Raw genomic sequence first — 13,213 nt, 5'->3', positions numbered from 1 at the left:
GTACATGTGAATTAGTAGACCTGTTCCAAGACATTGAAGACACAACATACATGTCATATGTACATGTAAGTAATTAACTGGTACACTTAATAGGTTTATTCCACTGTATCAAAGAGTAACAAGGTTGTAGCAGCACAGCTGTTACATGTACACTGAAGACAATGAGGCCTTGACTGGAGCTAAGAATGATTTGTATATCAAATCTATCATGACCAGATTTACCCCATCCAGCAGGTCTCAGGTCAGCTCTTTGCCTCTGATGAAAATTTAGGCAAATTGGCAAAGTTTTGTAAAAGCACTCAGTATTACAATGTAACAACTATAGCCTATGTAGGTACCCACAAATACATAATGCAAGTACAATGATAGTACAGTACCTGATAGTACATGTTGTTACACAGGTTGTACCACTGTACTGTGTTGCCCCCTGCAGGTAACCCCCAGAACCTAGTCAACGTCAGCCGTTTCTCAGACGTAACCCCAGGCCTAAGCGGTTAAAACCTACTATACCTCCCTAAAGGTTATGGCAGATGGCAGGGACCTACTGTCGAGTGCAGTCGCACGACTTCCCTCTATGGCGCATATAACCTAAAGCTCCTATTTTTAAATATCCCCCTTGGAAGTTGATCAGCCTTCCGTAGTGGATTTATTAAGATGTTTATGAAATAAGGAGCAACTACGCCTAGGTCTCGAACAGTTGGCTAACGTGCGAAGATGTTTGACCCTAGAGTTTATCTAGAGACACAGGTTATAGGCTACTTCTTGCTCAGGTTTTATAAGGATGGAGATTTAGTTACCGTCCAGCAGCACCTAAGTCCAACTAACCCAAGTCTTAGACAGAGCAGATGAATAACCACAGAAGAAACCAGTTATCTTACCCTCCTGCTGGAATTCGTAGAAAGACCAAGAAAAGACAAAAAATACTGCTTGAAGAATGAGATGCCAAGGTTAAATGAGTTCTTTACTTTTCAGCACTTTGGTGATGTTAACAAAATGCGGCGTAATATCCACTTACAGGTTACAAAGGTGTAGAAAATATAAAAAGAGTAAATCCACAAAATAGGAAAATAGTAAATCCACAAATGGAGAAAAAGAGAATATACGGAAAAAAAGTAAGTCCTCAAAAAAAGGAAAAAGTCAGCTGATTGTCTTCTGCAGTCACTCTCTGTCGGAGTAGCAGGTCTGATATCTGCAACAGGTTCCACGGAGTTTCGGTCCGCGACTCAGCCTGGCACGACGTCCAACACTTTGCTTCTCAACGAATTTCGGAGGACGAATTCTAACAACCGCACGCGACATCATAAAGCAAAAACCCAAAGAGTTGAAGGAAGGAAAAAAAAAAGAAGAAGCAGCCCCGATTGTCTAGTTCAGCCCTTATTTATACTAGGTGGACCTGACCTCCCCCACACATTCCTGAGACAAATCAATCCTATTTTCCCACGACAGTTTAGAAACTTCTAGAAGTTCCCACGAGGGCTGGGAATATTCTCACGTTAGCTGGGAATATGGCTGGGAATATTCTCACAATAGCTAATACATTCTATTTACTGATCTTAATCAACAATTTAAGATGACACGCATTCACATCCTTCTCCGGGTTACATTTCGGAGATGATACATCACATTCAGGTTTACAGATAGTTTCCAGAGGTTACACAAACAGTTTACATTCAATGGCATTTTTAACCATACAACACATTACATTTAGCAACATACACTTTTACAGTCATCAAGAGAGATCGGTTACATTCTTACAGGTTACAAACATTTATGGCATTAACCCTTCACACAATGCAATCTAAATACATTCATTTGAACAGTTTAAGGCACTTTACTCATTTCACAGTTTTGAGACATACAATTCTTTTACATAACTCCCTAGACTTTACAAAGTCATGCTACTAAAATACTTGTAATGATACATTTCATTCCTCGCACTTTATTATTTATTATGAGGTCATTGTTTGCAGTTATGGTTTATTTTCCATTCTTTTATTCACATTCAATAATCATCAACTATTTCTGAGGTCAGGGTGATCTGGTTTAGTAATCCTGCACATTGTTCAACATCTGCTTCAACACATTCATTCACTTCCACGCTTTCAGGTGATCTTAATTCAAGAGTAGGTTGCAAAGTAATTGGTTTAACATTACGATTCAATTCCTGGTCAGTTTCTTTCCTGATTTGTCTAATCATATTTTCTAGATCAGAGAGATTACCTTGATAGCTAGCGCTGAATCTAGCCTTTCTGCGTTTTCGCCTTGTAAGATGTATTGGTTTTGTGCTACTGCTCTGTGGTCCATACGGTCGGTGTCCTGGCAACACGTCAGTACCTAATTAGGTAGGTACACTGTAACAGCGGCACATTAAAATAAAGTGTTGCCAATGAATTTCCCCAGTAGTGGGCAATAAAGACTTCTCTTCTATAGGCTTGGGTATCGAATATCGAGTATTGGTTGGAACCGGGACTATCTTTGCGATTTTCCCGGAATCGTTCAAAAGTTTAAATTTCGATTCCTACTTTCGATTCCCAGTCTGCCGACAGGAAGAAGAAACGTCTGAACACCAACGAAGAAGCGCATAGTTAATAGAATTAAAATTCATGGAGAAGGTCAGACTATTTCATTCAGAAAGCAGGGTTCCCGAGGATCCTTAAAAAGTCTTAAATAGGCTACAACTGAATTTTCGAAAGAGAGGTATTAAATGTGCGTATGGGACCGCCAGCGAGTGCAAGAGAGCGAGTGATGTCTCCATCCAGTTTCGTGTATTTAAAACGCAATTGTATACGTGATAGGCTATTAGGCTACGGGAGGAAGTGTAGTGGTTGCAGAGTGAAGATGTTTTTCACGGGTTTGGTTAAAGGTGTGAAAACGGTAATAATACAGTAGGCCTATGTACAAAATAATATGCCTGGCGTTTTCGTGGTGTAGCTGAGGCCTGAGAGATAGACAGGGTAGCCTACGTGGAATGAGGGAGCCTACGGTAGAATGAGCGGGAGAAAGAGTTGGTAAGCCAGTTAGCGATAGGTTGGCCATATGTTCGAATTTAGGCCGGACATATGGATTTTAAAAGCCTTGTCCGGCGTCCGGCGCAGCCTCAAGCCGGACGTTTATTTGTTCTCCTTTTTGGAGTTGCGCTTGGCATCTAAAGTCTTTGCTCGGACGCAGCATCGTTTCACAAACTATGGACGCGAAGACTGCTGGTGAAATTATGTGCAGTTCTTCGCAATCAGGAGGAAATACTGTATACCGGTATGTTAAGTTGATCTGTTTGCATCTTTCCAGCGTGTGTTGCTGGCCTAGCCTAGGGAAGAAAATATCTGTCTTAAGTTATAATAGCCTACCTGTAATATCTGCCAGCAGCTTGCTTGCCAGCGTTTCCCAGTAGGCTAGGCCTACTTAGCAAAAGTTGTGAAATATAACCGCATATGCTTTGAATGTCGGCGACTGCTACATAAAAATACGTGCGTTCATAACGTGCGTGCTTGAGATGAAACCAGCAGTTTTCAGCAGGATCATGCGAAGAGGACCTGTCTCTTAATTCATTTAAAACAAGTCAATGGTTTTACAATGTTTCAGTCAAGCTTTGGTTGGTTTAGATACAACTGGTATGCAAAATGTAAAGTAGTGGATTAACTTTAATTTGCTGTGCTGCATATGGACAATAGATGCACATAGTAAATTATATAAAGTAGGCTTATTGAAATATATAAATAGCTTAGTTAACTTTGAAAAAAATATTAAAGGGAATCCAGTCCAGTGCACATGTCTTTGGCAAGTAGCCCTAGGCTACTACAGACACAGGTGAAGAACAGCCTCAGCAGTAAGCAAAACCAAATATGTACAGTACAGCCAGCTTCAAAAGCAAGCAGTCCAGACCCTAAAATTGGGCATTTATAGCTGTGAAGGTAATTCACACACAATTATTTTCTTTCGCCAAAATATTTTTGGTAACTTCTGTAGACATCCAAAATGGGGTGGGGGTTAAAATTAGTAGGAAAAAAAAACTATTGCATTAAACAGTCTTATATATCTTTTTGCCGTGGTATAGTCTTAATTTTCATTTAGATGTCTTGAAAAGGTCTTTAAAAGTCTTTAAATTTGCACTTGGGAAATGTGCAGATACCCTGAGAAAGACCGTTGGTTAGCTAGCTCATTTAAAATATCCTAAACTTTTTTTGACCCTGCCTTTAAAAAAAATCGGAATCGAGAATCGTTAGGAACCGGAATCGAAATAAGAAATCGGAATTGGAATCGGAATCGTTCAAATTGAAACGATACCCAACCCTACTCTTCTAGCCTACACGTCACATGTAGCCTACTAGAAGTGATGTTTCAGCTAGAAGTGATGGTTCATAAATTAACCCTCCAACTTTGCTGATGCACAGAAAGAGGTGTGCTGAGCTTTGTTTTTGGCTCTTCAAAGTGTTGTAAGTAAGGTGGTGTAAATAGCCTATAGGCAGGTGGTGAGACAGGTCAAGAAATATGGTGCAGTGAAACAGTACTATAGTTGATTTTCAGAAGGTGGTTTAGAGTAGTATAAATGAAATATAAATATGTGCACTGTATTACCTTATAAGAGCAGAATAAATATGGCTATGAATAACAATGTCAGTTGATATTATTTTAAATGTTGGTGACACTACATTAATAAGGAGAATAGCAATACTAAACAATAATGTGAATGCAATATCAATGGGCAATAAATGGAAATCAACAAATACTATAACATACAAACAATGACTCAGAACAGCCTAAGTGCATGGTGAACAAATATGTCTTTACACCCCTGTTGACAGGTGCATGCAAAAACACAGAAAGCAGACAAGGATTTTGTTTTGATAACACATGTAATAAGCAATGAACATTTGAAGAAGTATTGTTTTGTTCTTCTAACATCAATAGTAGTTGTGCAGAGGTTGTAACATAATGATAAATACATGCTGCCTGTCACATTATAAATATACCCTGTCTTGTCTTGCACATCAGAAGCAGCAGCACTATGCTATTACAGTACATCGTTCACTGTAGGGACTAGTGAGGGAGACTGAGCTGCCAATCTCTCTTAACAGGTCCTGCATCATATCTACAAATATCTGTTCTGCTCTGCACAAACATAAGCAGGGTCTGATTTAGCGTGGCAGAGTGCTGATTGACAATAACATGGTTCCCTGCAGTGTTTGGTGGATTCCCATTGATGTTTGTGCGTTCTGTTTGACTGTACATTTTATGTGTGGCATCTCATTCCTCAGTTGTCTAACATGTTTTCTGACGGCCACTGATTGCATTAGCAGCTGAAAGACCAACTTGTAACAAGGTCCCAATTGTGGATACACCCATTAACAGTCCTTGCGACCAATGACAACTACAAACTTTTGATTGATTTTCAACAATGAACAGTTAGTTCAGTGTAATATGTTCAGCTCTCTCCCCCATCTTAATAAGTCAACATTATATGATATGACCCTATTTTTACATTATAGCCTACATATGTTATAGCCTAACCCTTATCTATAGGTGACTGATGAGATTCATGTTAGCATACTCATTGGCGACACAATTAATATTGGAGCTATTTCACTGTCGCAGACCCAGACGAGCTTGGTAGCCTAGGCTACGTAGTCATAGGCCAACATGAGACTTAAGCCCCCGTGTCGTCATGACTTAGGTTAACCTATGTTCTTACTGTTGTTATTATCTGTAGGACATATTGTCTGTGGAACACAATTGTAGGCTAGGCCTATATTTGATTTTCAGTAAGCTTATATATCAATGATAAAGCTTCTTTACTTTTTGATGTAATTATTTTTTTTTTTTTATCTATGTAGGCTATTTCTTTAATGTTACATTATTATTTTGTTAATACATGGAATAAATCACCACAAACACACGCGACTGTAGCCTATGGGCTTCTTCTGTAGCCTAACCGGCTTGCTGCAGCGTGGCTAACAACGCCCCTAAAACAAGTGTAACCGTCGGCTCCTCGAGGCTTATTACTTAAACGAAGTTACAGCAGCTATTAGGCCCGAGGTGCAGTGAAATGGCGTCATCTGGTGGTCATACAATTCACCCGCTATTAGACCCGAAGTGCAGGAGAAGTGGATATTCAACCACGCCATCCTTCAGGTCGCAGCGACACGTAGGTGTACTTTATGTGCTGTGTCATGCTCCCATCTAGTGGTTGTGGAATATTTAACACCCATTATAGTTCTGGGAATAGATGTGCCCTCGAATAAATGTTACAAATGTTGTAACTTTGTTACAAATTATATGAGTAATCCATCTGATAAATTGTGTTTTTCTTTTTATACTTCGTACCTTTATGAATTGAAGTGTATCATTAAGGTACCTTTTTCAATGTCATTACTCTGACATTCGACATTAGTCGACCATAAATTTGGGCAATGGGCACATTGTTAGGGGTTGACACTTTGCATAAGATTTCTCCACATTACTTGATCCAAATTCTGTGATTTTTGTTGTATAAATGTTGTACAATTATGTAGTTTCGTATCAAAGTGAAATGGTTGTTTTCATAAGTCAGCGGCGTTAGTTTGAGCACATAATTGACGTTTTGTTTACATGTGTTCAATGTAAGTCAATGGGAGCCGGAAATACATAAATAGCGGCGTCCAAAGAATCTTTTGCCGGATAGCATGACGGCGGTCTGTTTTACTTCGCGGGTGGGTGGCGATGGCACTCTGTTGTCACTCACAGAATTGATTTCAGGAAAACAGCTTGTGTTAGTGGTTGTATTTCTATTTCAAAGTACTAAATTATTGGAAGATTTTTTTTTGTAACCCTTTTTTTTTGGTGAAGCACTGCTTCTGTAGTCTTAAACCCCGTTCCATTTCTGTTATTTCTAGGTCACTACAGTAACTTACATTTCAATTGAGTAATTAGAATAGAAACATGTCACTGCCATTATGAGCAGGGTTTCCGCGGGGTCATAAAATGTCTTAAATTTGATAATAAGAATTTTAAGCCCTAAAAAGTTCATCCAGTGTACCATCGCCTTTTCCCACCGCTGTCTCGCTATCCGGTGTTCCAGTTTAGATGGTGAGCAGTTTAACTGGTGATATTTGCATAAAATCAGTGAATATTCAACAAGACCCTGCCTACTTCTTAATCTGCTCTGCCTCCGATAGTGCAGGTTTATATTAGGCTACATTTTCACGAAGTGTTTGCAAGTGAGACAATATAACGGATATCGCTGAAAACATCACCAGTGTATGTCTAATACATGTCCGTTTAAGCATTATCCACAAATATGACACATACTGAATTAATGGAAAAAAAATAAAACTAGCGATCTAGCTGGGATTCGAACCACGCATGGACAAGAAAGTTGATTGGATTAGCTTCTACATTGTCTATACCACTACACTACGAGCCGCTGAAATAAATGCCAGATTTCTATGTATATATTGAACTGTTAGTAAAAGTTAACACAGGTTAACATAAGTGAGAAATATACGCCCATGTTAACTGGTGCCATCACAATTTAACATGGGCATATGCAAGCCTCAAAACAACAAAATAGGTTCATCTTTGCCTCACATACCAAAACCTAACTGATGTACAACAAACTGGCATGTCCCACTAACACTTTATTCCGTTTTGGCGGTTAATAATATGAAATATGTCAGTCATGTGCAAAAATGATCATAACTTAGTGTCATGTCTCGGTGAAGTTATGCAGTGAGCTGTCTAATGATTTGAAGTGAACACATGAAACGTATTTTCTCCGAGTTAAATATTATTTAATTTGTTGGTCCTAATTTGATGACACAAAATGGTTATCATGGTAGCATATATTAGGCTACAAAACTTTGATGTAGCTAGAGAGTTTGATGACAGATGTTGCTGTTTCAGATTCCCACGTAGCCTAAATTAGAAAATAGTTTAGCCTACTTACTGCTCGTTCAGCAGCTGTTGCAAAACATTCACTTAGCCTAGATGTTTGCTATAATGAATATCTTGATCGATTGACAAATAAGCTGTCACAAGACAACATAGACCTACATTCATTTAATATGAAAACCATGCTATTACATAGAAACAAAATAACCAGTGGTGCAATTGGTTAGCAGGGTGGACTATTGCTGCTAGCTTGCTATTTTAGTGAGCAGTTCGAGGCCCAAGTGATCTTCATAATTTTTGCGCATTGTAATCGCGATGTGTGTTTCTGCACAAAAAAAGAGCAACGTCTGATGGGGTCATTTGTTACTGTTTGTGATGCAAAATTACTGAGGCAAAATTAATCTGAAATATAGCTGCAAGCAGCAATGTGGGGGCCAAGCAGGCAGTTCAGAAGTCCAGATTTGCCATGCAACTCAATGCCGTAGCATCAGGCATATAGCATTAAGCAGTCACAGCAAGTTCCATGTCAAACAACCCAAGATTGGCTGAGTTACAAGGTCAAGTTTCACATCAAAACATAACTGATTTTGTGGGGCTGAACCAGGGCTGAGTGTCGCCGCCCACTCACCCAGCCAACCCACCGCCGCAATCGGCCGTGCCCGTCCCACCCTGCCCCACCCTTGCACGCACGCTTTAGAATTAACTTGATGGAATTCGCTGTCATCAGTTTCACATCAAAAATAAAAGATCGATTGAGATATTATCATGCTTGCTGTGATTTCAATGCCCCATAGAGGTCAAAGATCACCAAATTATTTGTGCATCATCAGGATGAACCAGACTGTTCTATGGGCTGCCATTGACCTCCATTGCAGAATAATGCAGCAACTACAGGCCAAAATACATTTTTGCCAATTACAGAGCCCCCTAGAGGTCAAAGGTCACCAAATTTCTTGAGCATCCTCCTGGTGGGTCCTGAGGACCATGTACTAAGTTTGGTTTTGATACATGAAAGCGTTGCTGAGATATGAGCTCACTTCCTGTTTGGCGGCTTCGCCGCAAATTTCGATTGGCTGTTACAGGCGAACGCTTCAGTCAATTGTTCCAGAAAAAAATACACTGATAAGGCATGGTCTGTAGATGGTCTCTGCCAATTTTGGCGAGGATCAGCTGAAATTTGTGACTTGCGAATACTTATTCATGTTTTTGATTAAATCCAATATGGCGGCCAAATCAATTATGTTGATGTCACAAGTTGTCTTCAGTTGACCTAAGGACCTTCCACAGTATTGACAGACACCACTAGTGCATTTTAATTTTAAGCACAACAGCAGCTACAGGCCAAAAGGCATGTACCTTAATTGTAGCGCCCCCTAGAGGTCAAAGGTTACCAAAATTTTTGAGCATCCTCCTGATGGGGTCAGTAGTCTATATACTATGTTTGGTTATGATACATGAAAGGGTTGCTGAGATATGCGTTCACTTCCTGTTTGGCGGCTTCGCCGCAAATTTTGATTGGCTGTTATGGGCGAACGGTTTTATTTCCGAAGACAAAAAGTAATTCCCTAAAGTAGCGTGTTCTGTAGATGATGTGTGTGAAGTTTGCTGTCGATTGGACAAAGTTTGTGACCAGAGAAGACGTTTTAGTGTTTTTGATAAAATCAAAAATGGCGGAAAATCCATCATGGCGGAAAATGACGTCATAGGGTGCGTTGAACTCGGCTTGGCCCAAGGAATCCAACGATACCTCATTTTTGACAATCGGCCATACGGGTCAGAAGTTACGTGCGTGAACGCAAGTCCAACTTTGGCCTGTTGGTGGCGCTAGAGCGCTGGAGGTGCCGACATGAAACTTGCTGAAATGAATCATTGGACTGTCTCCAATCAGTGTGCCCAATTTCAGAACTTTTTGCCAGACGGTTCTATAGGCTGCCATTGACTTCAATGGCGGAATAATAATAAATATAGCTGCAAGCAGCAATGTGGGGGCCAAGCAGGCAGTTCAGCAGTCCAGATTTGCCATGCAACTTAATGCTGTGGCATCAGGCATATAGCATTAAGCAGTCACAGCAAGTTCCATGTCAAACAACCCAAGATTGGCTGAGTTACAAGGTCAAGATTCACATAGAAACATAACCGATTTTGTGGGGCTGAATCAGGGCTGAGTTTTGCTGCCCCCTCACCCAGCCAACCCACCGCCGCAATCGCCCCTGCCTGTCTCACCCTGCCCCACCCTTGCACGCAAGCATTAGAATTAACTGGATGGAACTCGCTGTCATCAGTTTAACATCAAAAATAAAAGATCAATTGAGATATGATCATGCTTGCTGTGATTTCAATGCACCCATAGAGGTCAAAGGTCACCAAATTATTTGTGCATCATCAGGATGAACCAGACGGTTCTATGGGATGCCATTGACCTACATTGCAGAATAATGCAGCAACTACAGGCCAAAATACATTTTTAGAGACATTACAGAGCCCCCTAGAGGTCAAAGGTCACCAAATTTCTTGAGCGTCCTCCTGGTGGGTCCTGAAGACCATGTACTAAGTTTGGTTTTGATACATGAAAGCGTTGCTGAGATATGAGCTCACTTCCTGTTTGGCGTCTTCGCCGCATATTTTGATTGGCTGTTACAGGCAAACGCTTTTGTCAATTGTTCCAGAAAAAAATACACTGATAAGGCATGGTCTGAAGATGGTCTCTGCCAATTTTGGTGAGGATCAGCGGAAATTTGTGACTTGTGAATACTTATTCATGTTTTTGATTAAATCCAATATGGCGGCCAAATCAATTATGTTGATGTCACAAGTTGTCCTCTGTTGACCTAAGGACCTTCGACAGTATTGTCAGACACCACTAGTCCGTTTTAATTCTAAGCACAACAGCAGCTACAGGGCAAAAGGCATATTTCTTAATTGCAGCGCCCCCTAGAGGTCAAAAGTCACCAAATTTTTTGAGCCTCCTCCTGATGGGGTCATGAGTCCATTTACTAAGTTTGGTTATGATAGATGAAAGGGTTGCTGAGATATGAGGTCACTTCCTGTTTGGCGGCTTCGCCACCAAATTCGATTGGATATTACGGACGAACGGTTTTGAATTTGAAGAATCTGTTGGATAACTTTTGTGCGGCTTGGTCTGAAGATCATATGTACTAAGTTTCGTGAAAATCGGACAAACTATGTGAGGCGTGAAACTTTAGTTTCACTTTCGATAAAATCCAATATGGCGGAAAATCCATCATGGCGGAAAATGACGTCATAGTGCGTTGAACTCGGCTTGATCCAAGGATTCCAATGATACATCATTTTTGAGAATCAATCCTACGGGTCAAAAGTTACGTGCGTGAACACATGTCCAACTTTGGCCTGTTGGTGGCGCTAGAGCGCTTGAGGTGCCGTTATGAAACTTGGTGACATTAAACATGGGACTGTCCCCAATCAGTGTGCCAAATTTCACAACTTTTGACCAGACGGTTCTATGGGCTGCCATAGACTTCCATGGCGGAATAATAATAAATATAGCTGCAAGCAGCAATGTGGGGGCCAAGCAGTTGAGCAGGAGTTGTCATGGCAACCCAATGTTGTTACATTATACACACACCCAATTAATCCCCCATCCCACACACACACATATACACAGATAAACCTCCTCTTCCACACACCCCAATAGCCCCCCACACATACGCATGCCTCAAACATCACCAAATGTATTGTGCGTCCTCAGGTTGTAGTCACAAGTCCACATACTAAGTTTGGTGTCGATACGAGAAAGTGTTGATAATTATAGTGCCTCTAGTGGTCAAATGTCACTAAATATATTGAGCGTCTTCAGGATGTGGTCCCGAGTCCTTGTACCAAGTTTGGTGTCGATACGAGAAAGTGTCGCAAATTATAGCACCCCTAGTGGTCAAAGGTCGCAAAATTGATTGTGCATCCTCAGGATGTGGTCACAAGTCCACATACCAAGTTTGGTGTCTATATGAGAAAGTGTTGATAATTATAGCACCCCTAGTGGTCAAAAGTCACCAAATTTCTTGTGCATCCTCAGGTTGTAGTCACGAGTCCACATACCAAGTTTGGTGTCGATACGAGAAAGTCTTGCAAATTATAGCACCCCTAGTGGTCAAAGGTTGCTAAAATTATTGTCTGTCCTCAGGATGAGGTCCCAAGTCCATATACTAAGTTTGGTTTCAATATGTGAAAGCATTGCTGAAATATGAGCCCACTTCTTGTGATTATAGCGCCACCTATTGGTCAAAAGTCATCAAATTTATTGAGCCTCCTCCTAATTGGGTCCTGAGACCCTGTACTGAGTTTGGTGTTGAAACGCGAAAGCATTGCTGAGATATCACTTCACTTCCTGTTTGGCGGCTTACTTGATTGGTTGTCACGGGCAACCGGTTTTGAATATGTCTCCAAAAAGCAATGCGTTTATGAGTCATGATCTGACGATCATCTGCGTCAAGTTTCGTGAAAATCGGAGAAACTTTGTGACCTTTGATGCCTTTTAAGTGTTTTTGATGACATCCAATATGGCGGTTGGATCATTTATGTTGACGTCACATGTTGGCATGTGGCGGCCTAAGGACCTCTCAAGGTATTAACAGATATCACTAATATGCTTTAATTCCAAACGCATGACCCGTTACAGGCTAAAACGTAATTTTGCTAATTATAGCGCCACCTATAGGTCAAAAGTCACCAAATTTATTGAGCCTCCTCCTAATTGGGTCCTGAGACCCTATACTGAGTTTGGTGTTGATACGCGAAAGCCTTGCTGAGATCACTTCACTTCCTGTTTGGCGGCTTCGCCGCCAAACTTGATTGGTTGTGACGGGCGACGGGTTTTGAATATGGCTCCTAAAAGCAATGCATTTATGAGTCATGGTCTGAAGATCATCTGCGTCAAGTTTCGTGAAAATCGGACAAACTTTGCCAACTTTGATGCCTTTTAGGTGTTTTTGATTAAATCCAATATGGCAGCCTGATCAATTACGTTTACCCCATAAATTGACATCTGCGTTGAGTTCGGTCTCATCCAAGGATTCCAAATATACCTTAATGTTCAAAATGTGGTGTACCATTCAAACGTTATGTGCATAGATGTAATAAAAAAATTGAAATGTTGGTGGCGCTAGAGCACTCAAAGTGCAGACTTGAAACTTTGATAAATTAAAGATATGACTGAACCGAATCAATGTGCCGAATATCCCAACTTTTTACTGTATGGTTTAATGGCAAATTAGCGTTTCGTTATAATAATAATAATAAATATAGCTGCAAGCAGCAATGTGGGGGCCAAGCAAATAAGCAGAAGTTAGGATTGGACTGGACTAAACTAAGATAG

General features: G+C 40.6%; 1 protein-coding gene and 1 long non-coding RNA gene across 4 annotated transcripts in view; one reads left to right on the top strand and one right to left on the bottom strand.

Annotated features, from left to right (window-relative positions):
• Positions 1-1,213, bottom strand: part of LOC143141127 (uncharacterized) — a 27,503-nt gene extending 26,290 nt beyond the window's left edge. The window contains exon 1 of the long non-coding RNA XR_012990739.1: positions 879-1,213. This is a non-coding gene — a long non-coding RNA (uncharacterized LOC143141127). The remainder of the gene's footprint in view (positions 1-878) is intronic.
• ntaq1 (N-terminal glutamine amidase 1) overlaps positions 1-13,213 on the top strand; it is a 36,099-nt gene that overhangs the window by 3,814 nt on the left and 19,072 nt on the right. The gene's annotated exons all lie outside the window — the stretch shown is intronic.

This window comes from Alosa pseudoharengus, unplaced genomic scaffold, assembly GCF_046254945.1.
Source record: "Alosa pseudoharengus isolate Yale_2024_CS ecotype anadromous, Long Island Sound unplaced genomic scaffold, YU_APseudo_1.1 YU_APseudo_1.1_scf_23, whole genome shotgun sequence".
NCBI lineage: Eukaryota > Metazoa > Chordata > Actinopteri > Clupeiformes > Clupeidae > Alosa > Alosa pseudoharengus.
The sequence above is the reverse complement of the archived record's forward strand: the minus strand, read 5'-3'. Positions and strand labels throughout refer to the sequence as shown.